We start from the raw sequence: 12,314 nt of genomic DNA, 5'->3' as shown, positions 1-12,314 counted from the left end.
GATCTGAATACAAAGGAAAAATTAGGCCTGGTATTTTTCCATGTGAACCTTTGATTTTAAAGATGAGATCTTTAGTATTGTGTCTATTTTCCTGCAGCAAGTCAGCGAGTTTCATTATTCTGGAGAACGTAGGGGAGGACGCCTTTGTGTGTACATTATCCAGAGGCTGTCGATTCTAGCTGCCCTGCTCTGCTCTAATGACTACTTTGACCTTTCACTGAAAACTGGATGAATGGCATGCCCCCACACCCACACCCACCCACCACCTAGCCACAAGCTCCTTAAACACCAAGTTTACTGCCTTCATCATCCCTCTGCCTCTTCTTACTTTCAATCCAAGTTAACATCTCACAAGTACATTTTTATACTCTTTTATCCCACTATATCCTCCATCCAAATGAGCATGATTCTGTCTGTTTATTTTTTGCTCATCAATTTCAAGCAAGATAAAAATGTATATATATATATATATATATGCAGCATCACATGGCTCGCACGCAAGGTGCCTGGGATTTTGGCAGGGGTGCTTTGTTTACTTTTTTCAAAATCTGCCATAATACAAATTTTGTTTATGCCAGAGACAAATATGGAGTAATTTAAAATGAAGTACCTTTTTATTTATTTTTATGTTTTCTCAGTTGCCCCCTTATTAATCACAACTGCATTATTTAAAGCTGGTGCAGCAGAGATGATAAAAACTGCACTAATCCAAAGAAAAGATTTACCTCATAGTCTATTATTTACATAGCTTAACTAATTAAATAAAAGATTTGGGGCATCATCATCAACTTTGACTTCAGACTTAAACATCCATCACTAAGCACATTTTAAACATAAATCTTTTAAAAAGGTTTTAAGGTATTAACCCCTGTGCTATCTTAGGCACTTTGACATTGGAAGTGAGGTCATCTAGACCCCACAAGACAGTGCGCTGAACTTTTTTCTGTAATCCTTGTGCTATCCTAGGCACTTTGCACTTTAACATTGGGAGTTGGGTCATCTAGACCCACTAGACAGTGCGCTGAACCCTTTTCTTCAATGATTTGTGATCTTCACTGGTGTCCATGAATTACATGACATCCTCTCCACCTTTATCCACCTTTGCCATGGTAGGAATAACACGTCACTGGTCATCTTGACCCCATAGGATAGCACAAGGGTTAAAGCGCTGGGAGAATTATAGTATTGTAAGAATCAAAGATTGATGGACACTTCAGCTGAGATAATTTTTCTGCAGCCACTGGAGGGCAGAAGAAACACCTCGTCTGTCTGTGCTCTGTCTGTGGTGCTGAAACGCAGTTCGCATCGCTTCGTCTCTGGTGCTGGACAACGCAAACCAGCGTAACAATGCACTTTTATGCTTCTAGCATCAGCTCAGTGCCCTGATGCCAGTGCCACCATGGAAGATGATGCAACAATTTAGCTATTTTTATTTATTTCTTGTTTTGTAATATATAATGTCTAAAGCACGTCATTCAAAACAAATAGAAACAAGGTATTATTTTTTCTTTTTGTTTTACATGTAAAAAAGTATTTTAAAGATAACCTTTTTCCAAACTTTTAATGTCATCTTCATAATTAAAAGTCCACTGTGAACACTTTAAAAATAGATCAAAAGATGATCACAGAGGGACTTTAAATTTTGTTTCATAGTCTTTAAGTGCTACACTACAGTCAAACCAAAAACGGTTAAAGAAATTTATAATCTCTCAAACAAAACAATAATAACAATAACAATAATTTTATGAAATGTTTCTGAAGGTCTCCAAGGTCTTTGGTGCTCTCGGAAGTTTAGGAAGAGCATTCCACAGCTGTGCAGCTGCAGCCTGAAATTCCCTGTCTCCCATGGTGCTTAATTAAGTCCTGGGGGGGACAAAGGCAATGACTTTCTGAGAATATGAGTATGGTATGACTATGGTACAGTTGTTGCATGGGGTATTGGGAGTTCTCTCATGTACTGTAGGGAACAACCACGGAGACACTGAGTTTCCACTTACAATGTGAGACTTAAAATTTTTAGGACTGACCAGGGTTGGCCAGCCCTGAAACAAGTAATTGAGAATAAAATTATTGTGGTGGACAATGGTAATCTAAATTGACTGTATTGACCTTTGATAATGTGAATGTATGAGATTACATCTTATCCTTTTGTAATTTAAATAAGTCTTTGTGATTCAGTGACCTTTTTTTTCTCCCCAAATCCACACACTTACATCTGCAATCTTGTTCATTTTATATAGAGGTTAACTATTTTTCTAAGAGTGAACTCTTATTCTGAAAAACAATCACAGTTTACAGTATCACATAAGAAGGTATTCGGTATAATCTCAGATCAACCAGTGGACTCTGAAGCACTTCAGAAAGGCAATTTAGGTCAAGGGCTTTGAACAATGCTGTGACAGCGTTGGAGCCAACACTGCTTAGCATCTGTTCCAAGTTTAATTGGGAGTTGAACCAGCAACCTGACAGCCAAAAACCCATGTCACAAACCACCTAATCGCAACTGTTAACTTGCTTCTGATCTGTGCAGCTGGGTGGACTGATAAGAAAAAGGCACAATATTCATTATGATTTGAATTCATTCATCATCATCATCATCATTCTTTCATCTTCTTCCGTTTATTCTCTTTCAGGGTCACGGGGCCCCTGCTTCGCCCAGTGGTCAAAGGCAGGTGGCACCCTGGATTCAATTCAATTCAATTCAATTTTATTTGTATAGCCCAAAATCACAACAACAGCCGTCTCGATGGGCTTCGAAGTGAAACATGAACTCAAAAGGATCACGAATACAAAGAGTTCAATAGTAAAATACTAAAATGAACTAACAAACTGACTAAGCTATACTGGCATCCCTGCCCTTAGACCCCCTTCGCGGTAAGGAAAAACTCCCAAAAAACCGGATTCCGGAAAAACAAAGAAACCTCAAGGGTGCCCACATGAAGGAGGGATCCTCCCCCAGGACGGACAGGCGATTTACCCGAACTCTTAGAGAAGAATTTACTTATCTGAATCTACAACTACACATTTAAAGTCCAGCAGACGAGCTTCATCCAGCCGTGGTTGGGGGGGACAGGCAAAGGCGCGAGTCGAACTGGAGACAGGAACCACAGCCAGGTGTAGGAGCAGGAGCAGAGGCGAGGTACTCAGTCAGGTACAGAGCAGAGACGAGCCAGAAATGAGCCAGAGGCAGGATCCACAGCCAGGCGTAGGAGCGCAAGCAAAGGCGAGGTAAACGGTCAGGAACTGGAGCACGGATGAACCAACTGGAGTCTGGAAGCACTCCCACTCCCCAGGAGGGGAGAGGAAAAGAGGGACAATACATGAATCGCACTGTACCAAACAGAGGCATGGAGAACTAAATGATAAATTATGGTCAAGAATAGAGGAGAGGAAGGGTAGAAGTAGAAGAGAAAAGAGGACAGAACCCCAGTGCACCATAGTTACCCCAGCTTCAACTTCTAGCAGCCTTTTAAAAGAAATAGTTATTACGTTTAATTTAAACAAACAAATTAACATTAAGTTAAATAATCTCTGAATACTAAGTAGTCTGACAATAAGCCTGTCCAAAGAGGAATGTTTTAAGTCTAACTTTGAATGTAGAAACTGAGTCGGCCTCTCTTACATGAGCTGGGAGTTTATTCCATAAGACAGGGGCTTGGTAGCTAAACGCTCTACCTCCAATCGTACTTTTACTAATTCTAGGAACCACAAGCAGTCCTGCATTTTGCGAACGAAGTGTTCTTATTGGATGGTAAGGGACTATGAGGTCCTTAATATAGGACGGGGCCATTCCATGTAAGGCCTTATAGGTTAACAGGAGGATCTTGAACTTGATTCTATAATCAACTGGGAGCCAATGGAGCGAAACTAACACAGGAGTGATGTGATCTCTTCTGCTAGTTCCAGCGAACAATCTAACTGCTGCGTTCTGAACAAGCTGGAGACTTCTTAAGGAACTCTTAGGACACGCTGCTAACAAGGAGTTACAGTAATCCAGCCTCGACGTAACAAATGCATGGATGAGTTTTTCAGCATCACTCTTAGAAAGTATATTTCTGATCTTAGCAATATTCCGCAGGTGAAAAAAGGAAGTTCTACATGCCTGAGATATATGAGCCTTAAATGATAAATCCTGGTCAAATAAAATAAAACCCCAAGGTTTCTAACTGTGGAATTAGGGGCTATGCTTATGCCATCCAAGGAGACTATCTGAGCAGACAGAGTATCTCTGAGGTTTTTAGGACCAAGTATAATGACCTCAGTTTTTTCTGGGTTCAAGAGGAGGTAATTGATTGTCATCCAGGTCTTGATGTCACTGATGCAGGCGTTCACTTTCTCTATCTGGTCATTCTGGTCAGGCTTCATGGATAAATACAACTGCGTATCGTCGGCATAACAATGGAAATTAATGCTGTTTCCTGATTATGTTTCCTAGGGGTAGCATATAAAGCGTAAACAGGATCGGTCCCAAGACTGAGCCCTGTGGGACTCCATAGTTGACTCGAGTGCACTGAGAGGAATGGCCATTTACATTAACGAACTGATACCTATCGGACAGATAGGATTTAAACCACTGGAGAGCAGATCCTCTGATCCCTGTGTCCTGCTCTAATCTATGGAGTAAAATACTGTGGTCGATAGTGTCAAAGGCTGCACTGAGGTCCAACAGGACCAGAATAGAAAGTAGTCCCTTTTCTGAGGCCAATAACAAGTCATTAGAGACTCTAACTAGTGCAGTTTCCGTACTGTGTTGGGGTCTAAACCCGACTGAAAGTCTTCAAAGTGGCTGTTGTCCTGTAGGTGGCAGTAAAGCTGCTTAACTACATCTCTTTCTAGGATTTTAGAAATAAAGGGGAGGTTTGATATCGGTCTATAGTTGGCCAAGATGCTAGGATCCAAACTGGGCTTTTTCAGAAGAGGTTTAACAACTGCATATTTAAAAGACTGTGGCACGTTACCCGTTTCCAGAGAGGTATTTATCATTGTTAATATGGGATCATTAATTAGGGGAAAAGTTTCTTTAAAAAGTCTAGTGGGAATTGGGTCTAACAGACACGTTGAGGATTTGGAGGACGTAATAATTGATGCTATTTCCACTTGATCCACAATAGTGAAGCAGTCTAATGTTACAGAGGTTTCTATGGATGCCTCCATTTCTACCGCTTCAGCCTGTTCTGGGCTGATAGTAGGAATAACTTGATTTAACTTATGTCTAATATTTGAGATTTTACTATCGAAAAATGTAAGAAAATCATCAGAGCTGAGATAAACAGGAACATGTGGTTCTACTGAGCTCTGACTGCGAGTTAATTTAGCAATAGTGCTAAAAAGAAATCTTGGATTATTTCCATTCTCTGATATTAAGGTTGAATAGTACTGGCTTCTAGCTCTACGCAGGGCTTTTTTATAATTTAATAGGCTATTTTTCCAGATATCCAGAGACTGCTCTGAACCGGAGCGGCGCCATTCTCTTTCCATTCTCTTTCTTGTTTAAGAGAACGAGTTTCAGCGTTAAACCACGGTGCTACTCGGTTTTGTCAAACGAACTTAGGTTTCAAGGGGGCAACAACATCGAGTGTACTCCTGAGGGCTTGTAAGGCATCATTAACAAAGTGGTCATTTATACTAAGACTGATGCTATGGGAGCTGGACTCAGAGTATTTTCTCAGAATATCACTAAGTACTGGCTGAACTGTGTGTTTGAACTCAGACACAGAACGGTCAGTTAAGGTTCTTCTAAGCTGTTTCTTATTCACTGGGACAGAAGGATGTTCCAGTGTAAACTGGAAGGTAATCATAAAGTGATCAGAAATGATGGGGTTAAGAGGAAGGACACTCAGCTGGTTGATCTCTATACCATGGGTTAGAACAAGGTCCAGGGTGTGCTTATGACAGTAAGTGGGTTCATTCACACTTTGGGTGAAACCAACATCATCTAATAAAGCTGCAAAGGCCTTTCCTAGACAGTCACTGGGGTCATCAACATGAATATTGAAATCCCCTGTTATTATAGTTTGATCAGAATCTAAGACAATAGTCGATAGGAAGTCGGAAAACTCAGTTCAAAATTCTGAATACGGGCCGGGGGGGCGATAAATAATTATGAATAAAACAGGTTTTCGAGTCTTCCTGTTTGGGTGATTTATAGACAATATGATGTTTTCAAATGAATTATAAGCATTTTTAACTTTAGGGCTGAGAAGTAAGCTAGACTGTGATATTACTGCCAAACCACCTCCTTTCCCTGAAATCCTGGATTTCTGATAGTTAGCATAAGTGGGGGGGGTTGCTTCATTCAATCTAACATAGTCATCCTGTTGGAGCCAAGTTTCTGTTAAGGCTAAAAGACTGAGGTTGTTACCAATGATTAACTCATTGACTAAGAGACTAAGGCTAGCAGAAATGTTTCTAGAAAGAAGAGCGGAGTGGGATGGACGCCGTCTCTCCGCATGAGACCGGGCTTCCCCCAAAACGCGCTCCAGTTATCCACAAAACCAACGCCGTTTTCTGGGCACCATCTAGACTGGACAGGTCACCAGTCTGTTGCAGGGTAGAGTGTCCACAATCACACACCCACAGACTCTCACATTCACACCTCGGGACAATTTAAATTTACCAATTAACCAATAAGGCATGTTTTTGGACAGTGGGAGGAAGCCAGAGTCCCTGGAGAAAACCCAAGCATGCACGGGCAGAACATGCAAGCGTCCCCCATTGATGGTTTGGTTAAAGTCGCCCAGCCAGTACTTTAACCGGGGGCCTTCTTGCAGTGAGACAAGACCGCTAACCAGTGTGCCACTGTGTAGCCCTGATTGCACGATTCATGATTTGAATTAATACAAATCAATTAATTAGAGCTGGATTAAATGCATGGCAATCATTTGTTGCATGTGTTCCTATTATCTGACATCATTGTGAAAAATAATGTGTCTGACATGTTTGCAATTTCCACTTTATGGATTACCTGTAGAACATACGATAATGACCAGAGAAAGCAGAAAGCAGAGATTTTAGACAGACATTTTTGGCAACCTCAGTCTTTGCATTGCCAGGTGGCTCAAGGACTCTTGCTGTGAGCCTTTCAAACTAGCCATGAGTGGTTGTCATGCAATTTTCCATCCTGCTGATAATGACGTTGTCAGGACTGGTGTGAATAAATTAGTGGAATTGCATATCAGTGCTATGTAATGAGAATCTAGTCAAAACTTCAAATGGATAAAGACAAGTGTATGGGCTGGATGAGTCACAAGATACCTGAGTCATCCCACTTCCGACTTAATTTTCATGAAATATTCAAACAGTTTAAAGCCAAACAACGCAATTGGCAAACAAAGAACGGGATTATGCAAAAGCACAAGTTCTTAAAACTGCAAATTGAAGACAGCAGTTCCCCTTACAGAGCGGAAACTGATACATAAAAAGATACATTTGGTAAAACAACATCTTTCCATCCAATGTGTCTCATTTGGATTTACTTGTTTTATGGTAAACCTACTGTATATTGTTTTCAAATATGAAGAATCTTTAGTTTGATCTTTTTGTTCTATGGTCTTTGTCGCCCTCTTGTGGTTACATTAGAAACTTCGATTAGGTTCCAGGAAAAGGATTGGTAATAACATTAGTGTAAAAAAACTGTTTTTCACAGTTAGCAGTTAATAATCCCAAATAATGTAACCCTTGTGCTATCCTAAGCACTTTACCATTGGGAGCTGGGTCCTCTAGACCCACTAGACAGTGCGCTGAACCTTTTTTCTTCAATGATTTGTGATCTTCACTGTCCATGGATTACATGAAATCTTTCCACCTTTGTCCACCTTTATCATGGTAGGGAGAACACGTCAATGTAAGGGTGGGGTCATCTAAGATAGCACAAGGGTTAATTCAGAGATATCTTAATTTCTATCTTTCATTATTATTTTTGCGTAATAAAGTATTATTTTAAATAATATTTTGCGTCACATCATATTGTGGCGATCCAGGGCCTTCAGCCCCCTAAGACTCATGAGAAGTGGGGAATTGTGGGTGTAAAGTTTTCGACATACTGAGACTCGTTTCATAGGTAATTCACTTTTATACAACTCTCAAATCCATCAGAGTATTAAAAATAAATAATAATAAGACCACTGGGCGGTGTGAGTTTTTGGAGTCTGCTCCCGACACACAAGTGACCGCCAATCATTTGCACGGTTTACGCCCAATGCCGGAAAAAATTACTAAACATTTGATGTGTGCACAGACTGTTACCCTCATATTCAAAATGGCGAAGTTCAGAGTATAAAGAGAAACACATGACGTTTCTGAAAGAATGGGAAGATTCTTACTTTTTTACTGAACAGAATGTGTATGTTTATCATTATGAGCTTTTGCAAGCAGTAAAATTGTTCATGGCAGAAAAGAACTAAACATATCCCGGAGAAAATTAAAAACTCTTCCTGATCTGACAAAAATTGTCTCCTTTTTTAACAAGTTGAAGCTTTTCAAAGTGCACAGACACCATGCCTGTGTGAATAGTGTGGCGACCCGGGGGTTTGCCCCGCCTTCAACCCCTAAGACTCATGGGAAGTGGGAAATCTTGGGTTTAAAACCATTATTGAGGTGTATATGAGCAGAAGTGAGGTTCATGATGTTTGGTTGAGTTCAAGTAAATGTACTATTAAGCTTGTAGGAAGCAGTTAGTGTTGTTTCTTTTACTACAATGGTGAACAAGCTGAGTCATTTCAATTTTTTATAAACATGTCATAAATTCAAAGGTTTTCATGACAAAAATCCATCGTAATCCCATAAATAAATTTTTTTTGATGAATTCTCTCTTTCTTTTTTTACTGAAGGTTAAAATAAATTCATGCAACACTCAACTGAAATAAAACTTGAAATCAACACAAGTACAATATTTGCTGTTGTGTTGTAGGGAGAGGAGGGTTTTGTGGACAATAATACGGCTTTAATTGCGTGTTTGTGTGTGCACGTCTTGGCAGGTCAGTGTGTGGTGTGGCTCTTTGACTCTCACAGCAAAAAAATTCGGCTCTTGGTGTCAAACTTGTACGCCACCCCTGGTCTAGACGCAGGCCAAGGCGCTCTTCTCGGTCACTAGATAGGTTACCACTAAAATAAAACCCAGGAACTAGCAAAATGAATAAAAAACAAACGTCTTTGGAAAGTTTCTTTGCCAAGGGGAAAATGCCCAGCCAGGAGACAGAAGAGGAGTCTTTCCCTTCCAGGAGAAAAAGAAAGCTACATTTAAAAGACAGCACTTCTTTTTTGCACCATGAGTGTGGGAACGGGAGAGGATGATGAGACCTGTGCATGTCAAAATAAAAGCTCAGGTTTCGTCTTGTCACGTCTCTGTCCCCCTTTGTCGTAGTGTTGCTATATTACTCATCAGCCTAATTTGAAAGACGGGTCCGTGAAAACTTTGTGTGACGTCATACCGGTCCGTGGTGTTAGAAAGGTTGGGGACCACTGATCTAGACCCACTAGACAGTGCCCTGAACTTTTTTTCATTAATGATTTGTGAACCTCACTGGTGTCCATGGATTAAATGAAATCTTTCCACCTTTATCCACCTTTGTCATGGTAGGGAGAACACGTCAATGTAAGGGTGGGGTCATGTAAGATAGCACAAGGGTTAATACAGGTATTCTTTATAAATTCATCTTCTAACTGTTCCCTTTTGGGGTCACGGTGCTGCCGGAGCCCATCTCGGCCACTTGTGGGTAAAGGTTGGGGACACCCTGGAAAGATTACCAGTCTGTTGCAGAGCCACAATCACACACCCATGCACACTCATATTTACACCTATGGACAATTTAGAGCAACCAATTAACATATGAAGCATATTTTTGGACGGTGGGAGGAAGCCAGAGTCCCTGGATAAAACCCATGCATGCACAGGGAGAGCCTGCAAACTCCATACAGAAAGGTCCCCCATTGATGTTGTGTTTCAGGACTTGAACTGGGGGCCTTCTGCTGTGAGGCAAGAGTGCTAACCACTGCACAACCATGCAGCCAAAATTCCATATAAAAAAAAAGTTATATAAAGTTCTTTTTAGTTCTGTTTTATATGAAATTCCATATAAAACTAGAACTTAAACTAAATGCAGTTTGATTATTTATTGATTTTATTTAGTGTAAAATGTAATTTCAGCAGTTTTGTACAGACATTTCTGCCGTGTATCAAAAGAAAAAATCTTGGACAATCCTGCTGTAGTAGGTGCAGTCTGAACAAAGGGAATTATTGACTGCATTCAAAAGAGTTCTCAGGAGGATTATTCTCTGCACGATAAGAGTCATAATCAATGCATAATGTGCGTAGTTTGGCTGCAGATGAAGCATTGCAAAGAAGAAAATGCTCAAGTGGCTTTTACAGCTAATTCGACCTTCAAAACTGGAACAAACTGTTCCAGCACATTTGTCTGTGGGAATATCAAAGGCTAGACAGTTTCGAGTCAATGCTGGAGCCATTCCCAGGTTAGTTTAGCTACTTCAAGGAATGTTTTCCCCAGCAAGAACACAATATTACTTTGGAGAAATTTATTTTTTTTTTACTTTAAAATGAAAGCAAAACTATGAGCAGGTAAAAAGCACCATATTGTTTTGTCCCTTTACCATCATGAGACCTTTTTACAGCAGCATCTCCATATGCACATAACTTCATTGAAATTGTAAAAATTCAAGAAAGTTTACATTTTTTCAGCTCCGTAAGCGATTCTCATTCCATTCATTTATTTACGGTTTAGCTCGCCATAATGTCATTGTCTTTTGGGGGGGGGGGGGGGGGGGGGGTGTCATTCACTATTCCCAAAATTCATTTTCACCGGGTACTAGGTGTGTGCAAATTTTGGTGAGTTTACACGCATCAAATTTTCGCTCAAAAGCGCAGACATTTTTCCAACTCTGAAAACAGCATGGTCCTTGCAGTCAGTGACCTGCGGACCATATTTAAAATGGTCTAATGGCTGGATGGTTCAGTTCGCTGCATGTTGTGCATGGAGCACCATGAGCTCCATCCAGTGAGGATCCTTGGGCAAGACCCTAACACTACTGCCTAACTATTTAACTACATGGGGGGCCAAGTATGGGTCCCCCTGTGCAGGTCCTCAGCCTGGATAAAACACAGGGTTGTGCCAGGAAGGACATCTGGTGAAAAATTCTGTGCCACTGTGTGGGTCAGTGAAAGACAATTTGCCAGGGCGACCCCTGGGGGGTATTCCAGGAAGCATGTTTAAACTAGCCTGACTTTGAGCCTGAACTCTGGCTGAAATCCGCCTGAACTTGCTTACTCTGGGTATGTCGGTTCCAAAAGACCAGATATGAGTTGGCGTAATAGGCTCCGTGCACGAAAGTAAGGAGTTCTACTTCCGCCGCCTCGAGTGTGAGGCCGACCATTTCCGGCTTGTGACTTCTATAGCAGCGACACGGCAGATTTTGATTGCGAAAGATGGTATATTTCACCCGTTTTCTACAAGGTCTCCCGAAAATCGACGTGAACGACATCTACAGGATTTTCTAAAATATATAGTGTCGAAAATACCGAAAGGAAATGTGTCCCGTTGTAAACAAACCTGTGCTGTCACATATTTTTATGCAGCAGCTCGGTAATATACGAGGCGATCTTCCAAACGTGCTTTTATTAATTTTATGAATATTATGAAGTGCCTGTTCGCTCATCATTTTATATTTAATCCTTGTGGTGTGCTTTTTTTGTGGAAGAAGAACTGGGGCCTGTTTCAGAAAGGAGGTTAAGTGTAAACTCTGAGTGCATAACCCTGAAATCAGGGAAACCCTGGGTTTTCCGTTTCAGAATGGGAGGTTTGTTAAACCAGAGAAAGCAGAGTAAGTCAAACCCGTTTCTGAAAGAGAGGTAACTTCTACTCGGAGTCCGTATCCATGGTTACTTATGCTGTGAACCTAACCTGGTCGGGAGCAGGTTTTATTCTCCAAACTCGAAGTTTCTGCCGGTCCCCTCCCCTTTTTAAAGACGAACGACGTATTTTTCGCTTTAACCTTCATTGCCCACATTTCCGTCACACAGAGACGGTCTAAGTGACAAGAATGGCTTGTCCTTTTTTGGAGGACCCAATAGACGAAGAGGCTGCATTAATTCATAGAGAATTATATTTACCTCGTACGAGGATTTTGAGAAGACTCGATTTCTTTTTCACTTTTAACTGCTGCCATGTTATTTTAATTCCTGCAGGATTGCATCTTCGTGAAAATGAAATCAGGGACATTGAATTAGATTAATGTAACAATTATTTTATGGAAACACAATTTGCTAGCACTGCTTACTTTCTTAATCCCGTATAAACCTATAC

This window comes from Oryzias latipes, chromosome 12 (genome assembly GCF_053564925.1).
Source record: "Oryzias latipes strain Hd-rR chromosome 12, Olatipes_Hd-rR_3.1".
Taxonomy (NCBI): domain Eukaryota; kingdom Metazoa; phylum Chordata; class Actinopteri; order Beloniformes; family Adrianichthyidae; genus Oryzias; species Oryzias latipes.
The sequence above is the reverse complement of the archived record's forward strand: the minus strand, read 5'-3'. Positions refer to the sequence as shown.